Source organism: Pelodiscus sinensis, chromosome 2 (genome assembly GCF_052426305.1).
Source record: "Pelodiscus sinensis isolate ZL-2025 chromosome 2, ASM5242630v1, whole genome shotgun sequence".
In the NCBI taxonomy this organism is placed as follows: Eukaryota; Metazoa; Chordata; order Testudines; family Trionychidae; genus Pelodiscus; species Pelodiscus sinensis.
The window spans coordinates 121,564,812-121,584,144 of NC_143053.1; the positions used below are offsets into that span (position 1 = coordinate 121,564,812).

Here is a 19,333-nt window from a genome sequence, read left to right on the forward strand (position 1 = left end):
CCATGGTTGTCTTCCTCCCGGAAGACAGAATAGATTTCATCTGCACGAAGTGCAAGCTGGTCGACATTTTGGAAGAAAAAATTAGACGACTGGAGGCCCAAGTGTTGACCCTACGCTCGATCAGAGAGGATGAAGACTTCCTCGATAGAAAGCAGCGTTTAATCCTTCAAGCATGGAAGGAAGAGGAACCAGAGAGGGCAGTACGTGACCAAGAAGAGAACTGGCAGCATGTAACTTCTAGAAGGGGAAAAAGGCCAGCATGGGAATCCCCCGATGCTATAGAAGTAAGTAATCGCTTTCAAGCTCTCTCCACAGGCTCTGCAGAGGTGAATTCTTTGGAAGGGACCTCACAAGGAAGAAACCGGAAGTGAACACCATCTACTGGAAGGCATGGGATGCGTAGTCCTAGGGATGGGGGTTCCACGGCCACCACCCCCAAAAGAAAACGACGGGTGGTGGTGGTCGGGGACTCCCTCCTAAGAGGGACTGAACCATCCCTCTGCCGTCCGGACCTGGAATCTCGAGAGGTGTGCTGCTTACCGAGAGCTCACATTCAGGATGTGACTGAGAGGCTTACCAAGCTGATCAAACCTTCTGATCGCTACCCCTTCCTGCTTCTCCATGTAGGAACTAATGATACAGCCAAGAATGACCTTGAGCGGGTTACTGCGGATTATGTAGCGCTGGGAAGAAGGATCCAAGAATTCGGAGCGCAAGTGGTGTTCTCGTCCATCCTCCCTGTCGAAGGGAAAGGACTGGGCAGGGATGGTCGAATTGAGGACGTAAATGCGTGGTTGGTGTCGCAGAGAGGGCTTTGGTTTCTTCGACCATGGGACTCTGTTCCGGGCACAACGATTGTTAGGAAGAGATGGGATCCACCTAACGAAGAGAGGAAGGCGAATATTCGCGGGAAGGCTTGCAAACCTAGTGAGGAGGGCTTTAAACTAGGTTCGTCGGGGGACAGTGACCAAAACCCTGAGGGGAGAGGGAAAGTCGGATACTGGGAAGAAATGCAGAGAGGAAGGAGCAAGAAAGGAGGACCCCTGTCTCGAATGGAGAAGATAGGGCAATCAACTGGTTACCTGAAGTGTTTGTACACTAATGCGAGAAGCCTGGGCAACAAACAGGAAGAACTGGAGGCCCTGGCCCAGTCCAAGAAATATGACTTAATTGGGATAACAGAGACTTGGTGGGATGACTCGCATGACTGGAGCGCTGTCATGGAAGTGTATAGACTATTCAGGAAGAACAGGCAGGGGAGAAAAGGAGGAGGAGTTGCGCTATATGTAAGAGAGCACTACGATTGCTCTGAACTCCAGTATAAAGAGGGAGAAAAACCTGTTGAGTTTATGGGTTAAGTTTAAAGGAGCAAACAACAGCAGTGATGTTGTGGTTGGTGTCTGCTATAGGCCACCGAATCAGGTGGATGAGGTAGATGAGGTTTTTTTTGGACAACTGAGCGAAGCTGCCAGATCGCAGGCCCTGGTTCTCGTGGGGGACTTTAATCACCCTGACATCTGTTGGGAAACCAATACGGCAGCACACAGGCAATCCAGGAAGTTTTTGGAGAATGTTGGGGATAACTTCTTGACACAAGTGCTGAAGGATCCGACAAGGGGCCGTGCGCAGCTTGACCTTCTGCTCACAAACAGGGAGGAACTAATAGGGGAAGTAGAGGTGGGTGACAACCTGGGAAGCAGTGATCATGAGATGGTAGATTTCAGGATCCTGACCAAAGGAAGAAAAGAGAGTAGTAAAATACACACCTTGGACTTCAGAAAAGCAGATTTTGACTCCCTCAGAGATCTGATGGGCAGAATCCCATGGGATGCTAACATGAAGGGGAAAGGAGTCCAAGACAGCTGGCAGTATTTTAAAGAAGCCTTATTGAAGGCACAGAAAGAAACCATCCCGATGTGTAGCAAGAGAGGCAAACAGGGTAGGAGACCAGATTGGCTTACAGGGGAAACCCTTGGTGAACTTAAGCACAAAAAGGAAGCTTACAAAAAGTGGAAACTTGGACAAATGACCAGGGAAGAGTTTAAAGGTATAGCTCGAGAATGCCGGGGGGTTATCAGGAAGGCGAAAACACAAATGGAATTGCGACTGGCTAAGGATGTGAAGGATAACAAGAAAGGTTTCTACAGGCATGTTAACAAGAAAAAGGTGATCAGAGAGGGTGTGCAGCCCCTAATGGATGAAGGAGATAACCTAGTGACAGATGATGTGGGGAAAGCTGAAGTACTCAATGCTTTCTTTGCCTCTGTATTCACGGACAAGGTCGGCTCCTGGACTTCTGCGCTAAGTGATGCAAGATGGGATGAAGATGGACAGCCCATGGTGGGTAAAGAACAGGTTAGGAACTATTTAGAAAAGCTAAATGTACATAAATCCATGGGTCCGGACTTAGTGCACCCGAGGGTACTGAGGGAGTTGGCAAATGTCATTGAGGAGCCTTTGGCTATTATCTTTGAAAAGTCGTGGAGATCGGGAGATGATTGGAAAAAGGCAAATGTAGTGCCCATCTTCAAAAAAGGGAAGAAGGATGATCCAGGGAACTATAGGCCGGTCAGTCTTACCTCGGTTCCTGGAAAAATCATGGAAGGGATCCTTAAGGAATCCATTTTAAGGCACTTGGATGAGAGGAAAGTGATTAGGAATAGTCAGCATGGATTCACAAAGGGAAAGTCATGCCTGACCAATCTGATTAGCTTCTATGATGATGTAACTGGCTCGGTGGACATGGGGAAGTCAGTGGACGTGATATACCTTGACTTTAGCAAGGCTTTTGATACGGTCTCCCACAATATTCTTGCCAGCAAGTTAAGGGAATGTGGATTGGATAAATGGACGGTAAGATGGATAGAAAGATGGCTAGAAGGCCGGGCCCAGCGGGTAGTGATCAATGGCTCGATGTCAGGATGGCGGGGATGAGGGGATGGATTGCACCCTCAGCAAGTTTGCGGATGACATTAAGCTGGGGGGAGAGGTAGATACGCTTAAGGTCAGAGATAGCGTCCAGAGTGACTTAGACAAATTGGAGGATTGGGCCACAAGAAATCTGATGAGGTTCAACAAGGACAAGTGTAGAGTTCTGCACTTGGGACAGAAGAATCCCAAGCATAGTTACAAGCTGGGGACCAACCAGCTAAGTAGTAGTTCTGCAGAAAAGAACCTGGGGGTTACAGTAGATGAGAAGCTGGATATGAGTCAACAGTGTGCCCTTGTAGCTAAGAAGGCTAATGGCATATTAGGTTGCATTAAGAGGAGCATTGCCAGCAGATCCAGAGATGTTATTATTCCCCTTTATTCAGCATTGGTGAGGCCACATCTGGAGTATTGTGTCCAGTTCTGGGCCCCCCACTACAAAAAGGATGTGTACGCATTGGAGAGGTTCCAGCGGAGGGCAACCAAAATGATTAGGGGGCTAGACCGTATGACTTATGAGGAGAGGCTGAGGGAGTTGGGTCTGTTTAGTCTGGAGAAGCGAAGAGTGAGGGGGGATATGATAGCAGCCTTCAACTTCCTGAAGGGAGGTTCCAAAGGGGATGGAGAAAGACTGTTCTCAGTAGTGACAGATGGCAGAACAAGGAGCAATGGTCTCAAGTTGGATATTAGGAAAAACTATTTCACTAGGAGGGTGGTGAAGCACTGGAATGGGTTACCTAAGGAAGTAGTGGAGTCTCCATCCCTAGAGGTGTTTAAGTCCCGGCTTGGCAAAGCCCTGGCCGGGTTGATTTAGATGGGATTGGTCCTGCTAGAGCAGGGGGCTGGACTTGATGACCTTCTGATGTCTCTTCCAGTTCTATGATAAGGGGATGGTTTGAGAACATGATCTTGGTAACTAATTGAGCATTCATTATCAGTGGGAAATAGGTCAATTGAGTTACTATAGAGAACTTTCTGGGTGTCTTGCCCACATGCTCAGGGTTTAGCTGATCGCCATATTTGGGGTCGGGAAGGAATTTTCCTCCAGGGTAGATTGGCAGAGACCCTGGAGGTTTTTTGCCTTTCTCTGTAGCATGGGGCACAGATCACAGCTGGAGGATTCTCTGCATCTTGGGGCCTTCAAAGTATTTGAAGGCTTCAATATCTGAGACATAGGTGAGAGGATTATTCTAAGAGGGGTGGGTGAGATTCTGTGGCCTGCACTGTGCAGGGGGTCAGACTAGATGATCATAATGGTCCCTTCTGACCTTAAAGTCTATGAGTCTATGAGCGAGGCAAATGGTAACAACAGCCTCTCAGACCTTCAAATCTCTGGGTCTCCTCCTAAATGTGCAAAAATCTTTGTTAGAGCTGACTCAGGACCTGATTTTCATAGGAGCAAGACTCAATTCGAAGACAGCACGCTCTTTCTTACCCACTGAATGTTTTACTGTGATTCAAGACCTTGTACATACGCTAATACATGTTCCAACGCTTCTCGTTTGCGTTTGTTTACAACTAATGGGGCACATGGCTGCTTCAACTACTGTAGTTCAAAACGCAAGGTTGCATTTTTGCTGCCTCCAACACTGGTTGGCCACAGTTTATACTCCAGTGAAAGACAGCGTCCACAAAGTAGTGGTACTACCACCACATGTGCAACAATCCCTGCAGTTACTGGATCAAGCCATACAACCTCATGATGGGCATTCCCTTCCATCACCCACAAGCGTCAAAACAAATTACCGGTTGGGGAGTGCATATGGACAACCTCACTGTCCAAGGTCGCTGGTCCATGCAGGAGATGCTCTTACATATCAATGTTCTCGAGCTAAGAGCAGTACGACATGCATGCCAGCATTTTCAGTCCCATATAAGAAACACAACTACCAGAATCCTCACGGACAATATTGACACTATGTATTATGTGAACAAACAGGGAGGAGCTTGCTCCCGATCCCTCTGTATAGAAACAATGTGCTTGTGGAACCGGTGTATCCGCAACAACACCGTGTTGATGGCCTCCTATCTACCGGGCATCCACAACTCTATTGTGGATTCATTCATGAGCACGAATGGGAAATTCACACAGCCTGCATCGTATTTTCACCCAATGGGGATTTCCTATGATAGACCTATTCGCAACTTCAGCCAATGCCAAGTGTCTCAACTATTGCTCCAGAGCGGGAATAGGATGCCATTCTCTGGGAGATGCCTTTCTCTGTCACTGGGGAACTTCATTACTATACGCTTTTCCCCTGGTCGTCCTAGTACCCAAGATTCTGGAAAAGATCACCATAGAGAAGGCCTGAGTAATTCTCATAGCCCCAGCGTGGGCACATCAGCCCTGGTATTCAACACTCCACCAGATGTCCATCAGAGCACCGTATACTCTTCCTCTTCTCCCGAACCTCTTGACTCAGGACAACGGCTCCCTGTGTCATCCGAAACCCGAAACCTTGCACCTCACGGCATGCATGCTAGTTGGTTCAACTCTGCTGAACACTCATGTTTACAAAGAGTCAAACAAGTATTAATACGCAGCAGGAAGGATTCCACTTGAGCAACTTATCTAGCCAAATGGACCAGATTTAAGGCCTGGTGTGACACTAATAATATGGATCTGCACGTGACTAATGTATCCCAGATACTTGATTATATTCTACATCTTCACAACACAGGCTTTGCAATAACCTCCTTGAGTGCATTTAGCAGCAATTAGTGCATTTCATCATGTGGAGGAGGGGTTCTCCTTGTTTGCTCAACCTACCACAAAGAGGTTCCTGAAAGGACTCATAAACCTCAACACACCACGGTGACCACCACCACCACCTTCCTGGGACCTGGACCTTGTTCTGGACTCATTGACACGCCCTCCCCCTTTGAACCATTAGCTACAATATCATTGCAACTCCTTACCACTAAACTTCTATTTCTGCTTGTCCTTACATCAACTTGCAGTGAGAGCGAGACAGCAGCGTTCATGTCATCACCACCCTATACGGTCTTTGCTAAGGAGTCAGTGATGTTGAGATCCCACCTGGCATTTATTCTGAAAGTTTGTACAGATTTTCACATCAACTAACCGGTTGTTCTTCCCCTGTTTCTATCCCAAGCCTCATACTTCAATGCAAGACTCAGTATCACACACACACTGGATATAAGGAGGGCACTGGCGTTTTACATCGAAAGAACGCGACAGTTCAGGAAATTGGACCGTCTAATAGTGTCACTAGTGGACAGCTCCAAGGGACAACCCTTAACTTCCCAGTGCATTGCAAGACAAATAGTGTCATATATTACCACCTGCTACTCCATACATAACAAACCTCTTTCCTGCCCACCTAGGGCCCATTCTACTAGAGCAGTAGCCACTACTACAGCCTTTCTAAGAGGTGTCCCATTTCGAGACATTTGCTGAGTAGCAACATGGTCCTCCCATTGTTCCTTTATGAAGCACTACGCTGTAGTAAATCAATTTGCTGCCGATTCCTCGGTGACTATGGCAGTTCTCTCTCGTACCCAAAAGCCTTAATTCTGGAGCCCTCAAATGTTTGGGTACTGCTCCAAAGTCACCAGGAATGGAGCACTCACGGGGCGACAAGAAGAAGAAGAAGAAGAAGAAGTTACTCACCCTGTGAAGTAACGATTGTTCTTCGAGATGTGCCCTATGGGTGCTCCACGACCCACCCTTCCTCCCCGCTCTGGAATTTTATGTTTCTCATTTCAGATAGCGGGTGAGAGGAACTGAGTGAGGACGGACCGCGCACAACAGATCAAAGGCGCGAATGCTACCAAAGGTAGCCACGCATGCATGGTCTGGTGGACCACGGCTCTGATAGCTCTCTGATTTGTGGCGCTGGGACGGGACCTGACACCAGGAGTGGAGCACCCATGGGGCACATCTTGAAGAACAATTGTTACTTCACAGGGTGAGATAAGATCTTCTTATTTCAGGCCAGCCTTCAAGTCAAATAATGATTGTTTACTCTGACTGGGGTCTCAAGTTGTTTCCTTTTTGTCTTTTGTATCAGTGTGCGCCAGGACCTTCCCCAGACCAGCAGAAGACAAAAGGACAGATAGCTTCCCATTGATAAGTGGTTCCCAACCTTTTTTATACGGTGGACCGACAAATCCATTCACAAACTTTTAGCGGATTGGTAACATTTTATTTGCATATTCATGAATATGAAAATAAAATGTTACCAGTTCACCAAAAGCCCCGACTCCCAGAGCTCCTGTGAACAGTTGACTTCAGCTCTGGCAGATGCACATGGTGGGCAGCTGCTGAAGCTGAAGCTGGATGTTTGTGGTAGCTCTGGGGGCCAGGGCTGGGGTACACTTGAGCCCCTCACCATTTAGAGCTCCCCCTAATGCCAGCCTCCTTTTTCCTAAGCCCTACTACACCCAACGTCCTCAACCCTTCCCATGCCAGCCTCCGGTCCCCAATATTAGCCCCATCCCCAGAGCCCCCCATTGCCAACACTCCATGTCCTAAAGCCCGCCCACCCCGAGTGGTGTATTCTAATCCTGTCTGCCAGAGCCGCCGTGATCATGGCCTGTCACTGGTCCAAGGACTGGCAGTTGGGAAACATTGATATACATTCTCCTTGGGCAAGGATGCTTTTTCTTCTCTGCTCCTACCTGTCATGGAAAATTACTTGGTTAAACCTAAGAACCAGGTGGCATGGTCATGTCTTTCTCACATCAACCGCTGCTTAGACGTAAAGGCCAAACAAGGCTGTTCTGAAGTTAAGTTGACCACTCTGTCATCAAGGCTTCCTGGAGCAGCAGTGAAGGCTTACATTTGCACATTTAAAATCATAAACAATTTCATACCTCATATTTCTAACTTTTCATGCAAGAATGATACATGCTCCAAAATAAGATATACATATCCAGCAGACTGTGCCATTAAAACTGATGGGTTACTTGAGGCATTTTTCCAAAGCACCTTTGAGTTATGCATATTTATAAGCAAATTTCATAAAGTATTGGGTGGGGGAAATTCTCACATAGGGAATGGAATTCATGAAGAAGAAGGGCTATCTTGATTGTTGTATGGGCGACCGAAGGCGGGGGAGAAGAAATGTCAGAAACTCCTTCAGGGGACCAGAGAGTGGTTTGCTACGAATTTGAGCATCTGGGACACACAGGGACTACGTCTACACTGCAGGCTTCTTGTGCAAGAACTGTTTTGTGCAAGAGTTCTTGTGCAAAACGTCTTCCACAAGAGCGCGTCCACACTGCCCTGTGCTTTTGTGCAAGAGTGTCTATGGCAGTGTGGATGCTCTCTTCCGCAAGAAAGCTCCAATGGCCATTTTAGCATAGGGGTTTCTTGTGCAAGAAAATCATGTTACCTACACTGCCTTCTTGTGGAAGAGCTCTTGCGCAAGAGGTCTTATTCCTCATGGGGAGAGGAATAACTCTTCCGGAAGAAGCCCTGTTTTCCAGCGCTTTACTTTAAATTTACTTGCACAAGAACGTGAGTGCAGTGTAGACACTCGGCAAGTTTTTGTGCAAGAACAATTGTTCTTGCACAAAAAGCCTACAGTGTAGATGTAGCCAGAGAGACTGTCATGATATGTGGATTTACAGGATTCTGTGGGTGGATTGTGACCTGAAGAGGATGGGCAGAACAAGCAAATATCCACTATCCCTATAAAAGTGGGGGATACTGCCTTGGAATGCTCATTGATTTGGAAGGATTTGATGAAGCATCATTGGATACTGCCAGGTGGAAGTTTAGAGCTGGAGTGTATTTATGGAGAAAGGAGATTCTGCTCAATGGCTGAGACCCTCATAGAGGAGCAGGCTATTCAAGTGGAAGTGGGTAAGAGTAGTCAATAGGCTACTGTCCTCAGCCAGTCAGTATAGGACAGACTAGAGCCTCTTCCTAAGAGGAAAACAGGGGTCCCACATAGGAGAACACTGAGTCAGCATGCAATAAGGGACAAGGGCATGAAGTAGAATCAGAAAATCCTAGACCAAAGAAAAAGGCAGTAGGAAAAGGGTACGAAGGGAAAGGTAATTCAGAACAGGGCAATAGGGGGAAAGAGTATTGTGTTGACAGAGTTAGAGAATGCCATGTACCTTGGCCACCAGAATGGTGGGAAGAAAAACCAAAGAACTGATTTGGGTGGCTTGGAGAACCAGATTCCCCAGTTATTGAGCAAAACGGGAAATAGCAACATGCCTGAACCCAGACCAAAGGAGGAGACTGCAGAGAGAATATACAAGCAGGCTGCCTCTGGTGTGAAGGGCTATGAGCAGAAAAAGAGTTATGGAGATGTCCCCCCCACAGTGAAATGTGACTTCTGTGGGTTGAAGAGGGACAGCCACTCTGTAGAATAAGTGTGAGCACAAAGAGTCTAATGCAGGCCCAGGAGAAATACAGCCTGCAGGCCAAATCCGGCCCACCAAACCACTGGATCAGGCCTGCAGATGCTGCAGGGAGCCCCAGGAAGGTTCCCCGCTTGCTTCGTCCCACCCATACACCACTCAGAAACACGGTTGGGGAGCAGTTTTTCTTTTAAAACTGTGAGTCCACAGGGAAGGGGGGAAAGATTTAGGAGCTGCTCCCACCCCCAGCACAATCCAATTGGCTGGTTTCTGTCCAGAACCCGCCAATGGGAGCTGCCTGTTTCAGTAACAGGTAGCTACAAAGCACAAGGGGCTGGCTCCAGAGCACATTGCTGCAGCCTGTGCAGGGGTGGGGCAGGTAGCAATTTTCCCTCTAAGATGACTGGCAGCAGCACAGTTTCACAGGTGATTAATCAGCCTTGCCCAGTGCATCTCGGGGCTCTGTGCAGGGAGCTGACTGACTGGACGGGGCTGATTAATCATTTGTGAAGCTGAGCTGCCTCACAGCTTAGAGCAGTGGTCGCCAACCACCACTCTACTGGTAGATCTTGGAGCCTCCGGCAGGTGATCCTGACTGGTTTGGCCAAGAGACTATCAAGTGCTAGCACTTCAGCTGCCCCTCCCCCCTACTGCTGTGCATCTCCTGCCATTTGCTTAGAGTTGCTCCCCCCCTCCCGCTCTCCCCCCAGCCTCCTGCTTGCCATGCTGGGCAGGAGAGGGAGAAGAGGAGCACTGATAGTTAACAGATGAAGCTCTACTCTGATACCTCTGACACCAATCTATTATCCCAGTTAGTATTCTTGGGTGGGGGAGTGGAGGGGAGGGTTTGAAGTTAGGGGTGTGTGTGTGTGCGCGCACATGTGTGCACACTCAGGATAAACTAAAGAGCCAACGAGCCAAGTGATAAGGAAGGTACAGGATGGAAGTGAGAAGACAGAGGAACAGGTATTTGACCCCAGTCTTTCAGAGATCTTAGAGGAGAGAGATCTCTGCCCCTCACAGGCCCTAGGAAGAGGGCTGAAAACACAGCATGGCTACCCTGGATTGTAAAGGTGTTAGTGGAAGGAATGTAAATAAGGAGCATACACAGTCAGTGGAGTCAGAGCCCTTTCTGTGGTGCTAAAGGTAGGAGCAGAGTCACTCTGCTGTGTGTGCACACACATCAACATACTGCCTATCTGTCTAAAAGGGTTATTGCTTTATCTGTAATTTCCCCTCTTTGCACCAGCTTGTGTACTTGGGTCAGTGGGCACAATATTCTCCATGGTCTCCTTCCTAAGCTTCTCTATGATGCACATGGCAGAGGAGCTAACTCCTTGCACAAGTTCCAGAAATCCTGTGCTACTTAAACCACTGCCTTTCTGGCTCAGTGTTTAAGGCTCACGGAAATGAAGAGCCTTGTGAATTACAAACTGGAACTTTCTTTATTGCACAGAATGACTCTGTTGGACTCATTCATGAAATATTTCCCAGCATGAATATTTCCTGGTGCTTTGTTTCCATCAAGATGTGATTCATGTTCATAGGTGGCCACTTAACTCTCTTTATAATCTCTGTACTTTGCAGGGTGTGCTCTGGCAGTAAAATGCTCTCCTATGCTTTAGTGATAGCTTTAGGATAAATAGCACTATTTTCATTGTGGTTTGTTTTTTGTTTATATTTCATCTGCCATTTGAGCAGTAATTCACAACACTTCACAATATAAATAAAGCACCTTCAAGTTCCTGGAGGGAAGGGCCATTACACAGAGAACAATTAGAAAATTCATCAGATGTGGATAGTAAGGCAAAGCAGATAAAAACTGCAACAAAGAAAGTTGATTTTTTTTTCATTAAGAAGCTCTATCTTTCAAAATCTTTTAAGATGCTCCGTTGCAGCCCTCCCATTGAGGTAGTGATGATAACAACTATCTTGTACTTAGTGCTTTTCATGAGGTTATCATGCATGTGTAATTCCATTAACGTTAGCATGAGCTGGTCAGAGCAGAGACCTCTAAGTTTTGGTTTGTGCTACTCAATAGAGAACCAGGCGTTTTGCTGTTTATATATTAAAAGAATAAAATATATATTGTTGAAATCTGTTAGTTGTGTTTTCCACTGCATTCAGGTAGGCCTTTTGTTATCCTGCTGTGGCACAAATGGAAGCAAAATGCTCACAGAAGTGGGTCCCATTTGACTGTTGGGACTATGGATTCATGTTACAGATAAACTTAGTGTTCATCTATAAAAGAAAATGGCTAGCTTTTTCTCTTCTGGAGAAAAGTCACAGTTTTGAGGCTATCTGGCAAGTAGAAAATCTGAAGTTGTTATTCCTAGAAATCACAGGCTAAGATTCCTGTAAGCTGTGCAAGGCCCTGCACAGAGGCTCAGAGCTCCTTGCACAGCAGGGAGCTCAGCTTACTAGCACGGGAGGGCTGTCTCTCTGAGCAGCTTCAAAGGGAGGACCTCTGAGAGCAGGAGGGAAGAGAGATAAGGAAAGAATGAGTGGCTGGGGAGAGAGTTGTAGGACAGGGGAGTTTGGGCACAGGAGGAGGGAGTAATTGCCTGGCAGGGGTGGGGGAATCCCATCTGTAGGAGGCAAGAGAGGCAGAGGCAAAAACTCAGCACTATCCTCAAGCCTCCTGGGGTGGGACAGGGCCTCATCCCAGGAGGCATACCTGGGTGGTCGACAAATACCTTTGATGTCAGCAGGGGAGCGTCCAGACTATCGCGCTTATCAGCTGTTTGTCGGCTCAGCGTGGCAGCCATGTAAATTTAAATGAAGCGGCAATTATTTAAATTGCCGCTTCATTTTACTATGTCCGGTAGCCTAATGTACATGCCTCTGTCGCCAGAGGCATGTAGTCTAGACGTACCCTAAGGGTATGAGGAGTGGCTGGATTTCTTAAAGGAGCGGCACGCGCACCTCTTCCAGCGCTGCCTGCAGATCCTGCCCCAGAGATACTTGTGCCTGGAGACTCGCAGTTACCGGTCGAGCTGCTCCTGTCCCCTCCCTCTTGGCCAGACATCTACCCCCCAGCTTGCCTCCTAGCTAGTTTCTGCATCCCCATCCCTATCCCACTCACTGGCAGCCCTGTCCTGCACACTGGATCCCTCATTTTTTGGCCCCACCTCTGTGTAGAGGGGCCCACAAAATCCACTAACCCTGGAATCCTAGAAGAGTTAATCTGTCCTGAGGCCTTGAACCTCAGTCCTACCTACCCTGCCTCCCTCCGCCCCCCACTATGGTGCTAGAGTGCTAGGGGAGTGAGGTGTCTCAGTTGAGGCCACATCATGACGGTTGGAGTTTTTGGAGGGATTGTTTCTTTTTGCATATCACTTGTGTGGTCCCCAACTGATTTTTCTTTGTGTCAGTGGCCTCTGACTGAAACCCCACCCTTCTCATAAATAAAGACAATGTTGAAACCTTTTGGGTTGGGCATCATATGTTGTTTAAAAATGAAGCCTGCCCAATAAGCCCCCAATTGGGGCCAAACCCCCATCTGGCCACAGCATCATAACCCTCCTGTACCCCTGACACATACCAATCCTGAGCCCATCATACACCTGAGCCCCCTGTCCTGAGTCCCTCAAATCCCCAAATTTCTGCATCTCCAGTCTTCTGCCACAACACACATGCACCGTCCACACACTGCAAATCTGTGTCCCGAATCCCTGATACACCCAAAACCAAACTTGTGTACCCCCACATCCACAAGCTTGCAGCTTGCTCAGCATCCCAAACCTCCACCTGACCCTAACACTTTCCAATCTGTGGCCCCCTCCCCAAGCCAGCATCTCCTTGGCTTGCCCTGACATTTAAAAAGTGAACTTGGGTATGAAAAGGTTGGAGACTACTGGCTTGAGGCAAGAAAGAAAAAGATTTAACAGAATTTTTTGGAGTGTTGCAGATAACTAAAACTGTCTTAATGATTTTTTAAAAAATTGTTACAGTTTACCATGTATTAATTAGTATTGCATTAAGGTCAGATCTTTGCTATGTGGCAGCATGCTGGCTCTTATGAGTCAGAGGTAGCAAGTACGAGGTGTGATGCCAGTTGATTTGTAAGATAAAACCTTATTTGCAAGATCTTTGAAACATGCATCTGTCTATAAACCCTGAACCCATGTGTTAATTTGTTCTGGGGCTTCTACTTTTCCAGTTGCGGGGGGGACACACAAGGTGAAAGTTTCAAAGCAGAGAGAACTTGTATCTGTTTTTACAGGTCTATGTTTCACTGGCTCTTGTATAGTGTGGATCCTAAACATTCCCCAGAGAAACTGTATAAGCTTTAGTGAATGCCTTTTACTCTCCTTCCCAGTGTCAGTGAATATTGTTCTAATATTTGCAAGGAGAGCATGATTATTTCTAGTTGACTCATAGATTTGTTTAGCATCTTAAAGCTGAGCTATGTGTGGATAATATGCATTTTGGTATGTTTACTCACTTGTGTTGTTAGAAAGGATGATGATAGATGTACTCCAGGGGTAGTGTTAATATTTTATTTGAGATTCAGTATTGAAAGTGTAACTCCTTGTTAACTATCCCTTGTTTTAATATTTTTTTTCTTCCACATCTATGGACTGTTTTTTTGTTTTTTTTTTAAAGATGTTTTTGTTTGTATTGGTGGTGCACATCCACATGCTACCTCAATATTGGTATTGAACATAAGAAATTTCCACCCGCCCACGGATAGAAAATGTTAAAGGAAACACTGATGGTGGTCTCCTAGAACTCTTAAAACCCACAGCTATGTGTCCCTCAGTATCTGGAGTGACCTCAGAGCAATTCACAGTTGTGGGGGTGAGCGAGTGCAGCCTGGGCTACTATCAGTGGACTTCAAAATATTGCAAGTTCCTCCATAGCCATCAGCCAAGGGCTTACAATGCAGCTGGCTTTTCTGCTGAGCAGCCAGTTGAGACTGTATGTTGCCAGGGTGCTGTTTAAGCAACTCGAGTATTATCTGGTGCTTGAAGCATGGGTTTGAAAACAAAGGGCTTGAACATTCTAATCCTCTCTGAGACATTAAATCCCTTGGGCAAGCTCTGTATTTTTTGTGCCTTAGTTTCTCCAGCTGTGAAACAGGGTTAATAATATTTACCTACTGCACAGTGGGGTTGTGGAGATGAGTAACTTGTTTGAAATGCAATATAAGAGTAATAGAGTATAAAAACAAAGGATGGCTATGGTCATTTAATCTGACCTGTATAACACATGCCATAAGACTTACTTGAATTAATGAGGAAGAGGCATAGTAATTCTAGCTTCCATTCTAACCTTTTTTCATAATTTTACTCAAACAACCTACTTTGTTGTTTATTTTTCCCACATTTAGTTTTAGCCCATAGGCCAGTGGTCCCTAATGCGGTGCCCGTGGGCGCCGGGCGCCCGCCGGGCCATTTATGTGCGCCCACAGAACAGACAATGTGGGCTGGCCCCACCCCTGGGCGTGCATGCCAGTGCTGGCCCCGGGGTTGCGGTGCATGCCGGTGCCAGCCCCAGGCGCACGGAGCCTGGGCGGCCCCTGCCCAGGGTCGCGGCCCATGCCGGTGCCGGCCCTGGGTGTGCGGCGCATGCTTGGCCCCGCCCCCAGGCCCGTGGCCCATGAGCGGCTCCGCCCCCGTACACGCGGCATGTGAGCGGCCCTGCCCCCAGGCGCCCAGCAACCCCAAAATGTTGCCATAGGCCATGGTTTGAAGTGTGGGATGGAAATTCTAATAGAAAACAATAAACTTGTTCTGGAAGTGTATATTAAAATTATCTGTCCCTGCTTAGAAGTACCAATCAGAAATTTTGTGCTGGCAAAATTCTAACTAAAAAATGGTAAAAAATGATTTTTTGTTCAAACTTGGATCATCTTGTAGAGATAAATGAGAGATGAAAAATCAATCCCAGAAGTCTGAAAAAAATCGGTTCTATAGTTAAGATTTGAAAATGGAAAATTCCATGGACAACCTAGAATTGGCTGGTTTTTAAAAATCATTTTGAAATGAAAAACAGCTTAAATTCTTTATCTTTGATTAAATTCTGTGCTGAGGTAAATGTAGCACTATCATGGAATGTGTTTCACGATGATCTTATTTGAAAGTTGTCATACTACATAGATTGCTATTAATTAATTTACATGTTCTACTTTTTATTCTTTTCTTTCATTAAGCAAGTAAAAGCTTTTTAAAGAAAAAAGTAATTAATGGAAACATTAAGGATGGGTAAATAAATACTCACAAATCAAAACTGAATATGAAGGACGCGGAATCAAAAACTTAAGTCAGGAAAGTGAACAATTGTGGCTGACATTTGAGCCTTATATCTGTATAGAACTTAAAATATCTCAGTGAAATCAAGTGAGCAAGGCAGGTTTGAAGAAAATAAAGAGTTCAATGGGTTAGCTAGTGTGCAGATGACTTCTTTATTTCCTTTTTTTTCCTATCACCAGTCAATAGAAGTAAAATTTGAATGTAGCCATCTTATTATAAACTTGGAAATGAGATTGCTGAAATGGGGTAATAAAATTGTTGGGGGAGCTTCTGTACAGAGTAAGGAAATTGAACCAGACAGCAGAGGGAATAAATGAATGTACTAAACTCACACTGTACATTGATGGCTAGAGAATGTAAAGCTCACACCACTGTTTGAAACCTTGAGGAAAATGTGATCAGACTGAAAGACAAGAAGCATCTGGAGAAAGAACAGAAGCTTCTGTTCTATTTGAATTCTACAACTGCCGTAGATGCATGTCTTATTTCATCATAGAGTGGTGTAATACATATGTGCTATAGTTACATGGAAAATGTGTAAGTATAATGTTAACTTGAAAAATATTGTGAATTGCTAGGTGATATTATGTGACTTACAAGTATTTCAGGTTTTATAATGCACAAAATATCAGATTAAACAAATCAGTGGGAATGCATCAGCTCCATTGCTTTTAATGAACAGCTAATTGCATCAATCTAGCAGTCCAACCTTGATCACAGTGTGCATAAAAATTGCATCAAATATTTCCCAGAGTTATGGAAAATCTTTAATTTAGCAAAAGCTAAGATATAACAAAACATAAATTATTAAAACGGGGTGAAGCATTTTGTAGAAAAATACCCCTATAAATTCTGGGCTATAATATCAAATGCATTTGAAAAACAGAAAATGCTGCTTCTGCAAATGTGGATGCCTAATATTAATCAAAGTTTAGTTGCAATCCTGCTGAAATATATAACAAGATTTCCTAGTCCTTACTCTCTATAATTTTGACAGTTGTAATGAAATGCCGCTCTAAAGCGCACTTGTCAATGACTTAGGAGACTGGAGCAGATGTTGCCTTCTTAAAAAGCCAATATGCAGACTGTCAACCAATTTCTTTCAATTTGGCAGTACAGTGAGGTGTCTGATATTTGCAGGTTAGCACAATTTACAGAACCAATGTGAATTTGAGACAATATATGTGCTTCCCCCTTTGTAACTCTGACCCCCAAAGAAAAGAAGTTGCCTTGCAAGCCAGCATTGAGGGGTGAGTTGATTTTAGAAAGATCTGGTGTTTTAGAATAGTGTGTATGTAGTCAGGATGGCTGGAGTTATTTTGAAATAAGGGGCCTCCAGGAAATCCCACAGGTGCCCTGCTGTCTGCTCTGTCTAAACTCATCACAGCTCTATAGTTCCCCTTCCCTTGCAGCCCTTAAAGCTGCAGGCAGAAGGGAAAGCAGACCGTAGGTGGATTGGGATGGAGTGTTGCTACCTCCAGCACCCACCCTCCCCATGCTCTGGGCCTGGGGAGGCTGGGGCCGCACGCCCGCACTTCCCAGAGGAGTTGTGGGTGGGTGTGTGTGTGTGTGGGGGGGGGGGGAAGATGCCTTGGTTCTTCGCGATGGCCTGAAGCTGTGCTGGGACTCTGGAAGTGCTTCCTCTGCAAGAGGGAGCAGGTGATTCAGTAAGATTTTAGCAAGAATTTTCCCAGTGATGGAGAGGAGGGCTGTGCCTCAATAATTGCCACAGTGGATTCTGTCTCCCTTTTCAAAATGGTGTGTTAGCATTGCGTAAGTCATCAGAGGTTTCTACAGTGCACCAGATTTTGAAAAGCAGCAAATGAAATATGTTAGTCCATGTTTCTTCCCGCACTTTCAGTACTTTGGCTGGTATGCCATCAGCACCTTGTGCTTTATTGTTCTTCATTTGTTCAGTTGCTTTGAAGACCTCCTTAGGAGTTGGTGGGTTGGCAACAGTACCGTAACAAGGGCAGGACAAGCAGGGCACTCACCCTGGGCGCATCATAAGCAGGGGCACAAAGACACAATAAGTAAAAATAATAAGCTGCAGAAGTAAAGAGCGCGACGTGTGCTAACGTAAGACCCAGTTTACACTAGCCTAGCAATGAATGATGCTCTAGTAAGCTAAAGCTTATAAAAAATCACTTAACCTCTGCTGCCCAATACTAGAACGTATCAGGACTGTCAGTTTTCTCCATCGAGCATGAAACATCCCAAATTATAGATTTCAATGATATAATTGAGCTTGCAGCACTAACTGAAAGCATGACAACAATTAGAAATTGGTTGAATGGCACGTTACAGTAAACTTCCAATAATCAGGCACCTTTGGGACCCAGGGAGTGCCGGATTAGCGGATATGCCAGAGTATCAGGAGGTACTCTGGAAGGGGGCGTGAGGTGGGGGTCGGCAGGGAACGGTGCAGGCGAACCCTCTGCCTTTTGCAGGGAGGTGGAGGAAGCTCCATGCAGCCGCTGGCAACGGGCCAGCTGGGGCTGCAAGCAGCAGCAGCGGACTTGAGGAAGCAGCGCGGAGCAGCTCCAATTGTCCGGCTGGCCGGAGCACTTCCGGGTTCCAGTTGGTGCCGGACTATCGGGACTGTCGGACCACTGGATGCCGGACAATTGGAGTTTTACTGTACTACTTTCAGTTATTGGGTAAAACTCTCTGCTTTTCCTCCTGATAGAAAAAAACTGCCTGTTGCAGTCTCTCTTTTTCTAAATCTTACTACATTTGAAAGTGTGCTCACATAACGAAATGCATGCATAATTCAGTGATGAAAGCACTGCTGCTCAGGCATTTCAGACATTGAGACGCACCTGTTTAGGTGTGCTGCAGTCTCTATCTCCCAATAGCATATATGCTGCAGATTCTGCAGTATGTTTACTTTTTTCAGGGCTCATGTTGGATTTTTTTAGTAAATAAGCCACGTTGTCAGTGCTCTAAGACACTGGCTTCCCTACATAGGCTCAAACATGCATGCAGAATGTCAGATTATTTGGGTATCTCTGTGTTTAAAACCTGCTGCCTAGATTGTAGGAATCTGCATATTTTGAAACTAATGATTAAACATTTTCTTGACCTGAGAATGCCTTTTGAAGAGGTTTTCTCACTTAGCACAGACGCCACCCTCGAGGTGTTAACTTCTTATTACCTGTCTTACCATAGTGAATAGACTGATAGATTCTGTGCATATTTTAACAGACTTAAGCTGCCTATTTTGAAAGTACACAGCACAATTGATATAAAAATATGCTATCTAAACATAGAGCAAGGGAAATATTTCCCCCATTTTAGGGATGGGGGGAAAGATCTAGAGTGACTTGTCCAAGAGGAGGCAGAAAATTTAGGAGAGGTCTGAACCCATATTTGCAAAGTTCAAATCTAGTGCTTTAACCATATGGCCATCCTCCCAGTCTCATAAAGATTAGAATGGAAACAATATATTAAATTACTTGGTTCACTATCCTGGTAATGCAGGTCACTCTCACATGCACAAAACGTTAGCCAAATACAAGGAGCAAAATATACACAGTGTATATGACTTGTTTCAGATTAGCAATGGAAAACAATGAAGGAAAGACAGTTTATAAACTCCCTAGGACAGAGCAGACTCTTCCATTCTGAGAGCTACTCCATCATCAATTGCTTTACAGTTCTGCCTCAAGCAGACTAGCAGGCAGACATCTTAAGTTAAAGGAAAAAATACACATCACAGAGGACATGTGTTTATGGACGCTGACTTCAACATAGATAATTTTTCCTGTACAAAGTGCACCTCAAACACACTTGTTTCATAAGAT

The 19,333-nt window shown here is 45.7% G+C and overlaps 1 protein-coding gene across 2 annotated transcripts in view; it reads left to right on the forward strand.

Annotated features, from left to right (window-relative positions):
* Positions 1-19,333, forward strand: part of RNF152 (ring finger protein 152) — a 236,305-nt gene that overhangs the window by 86,502 nt on the left and 130,470 nt on the right. The window lies entirely within an intron of this gene.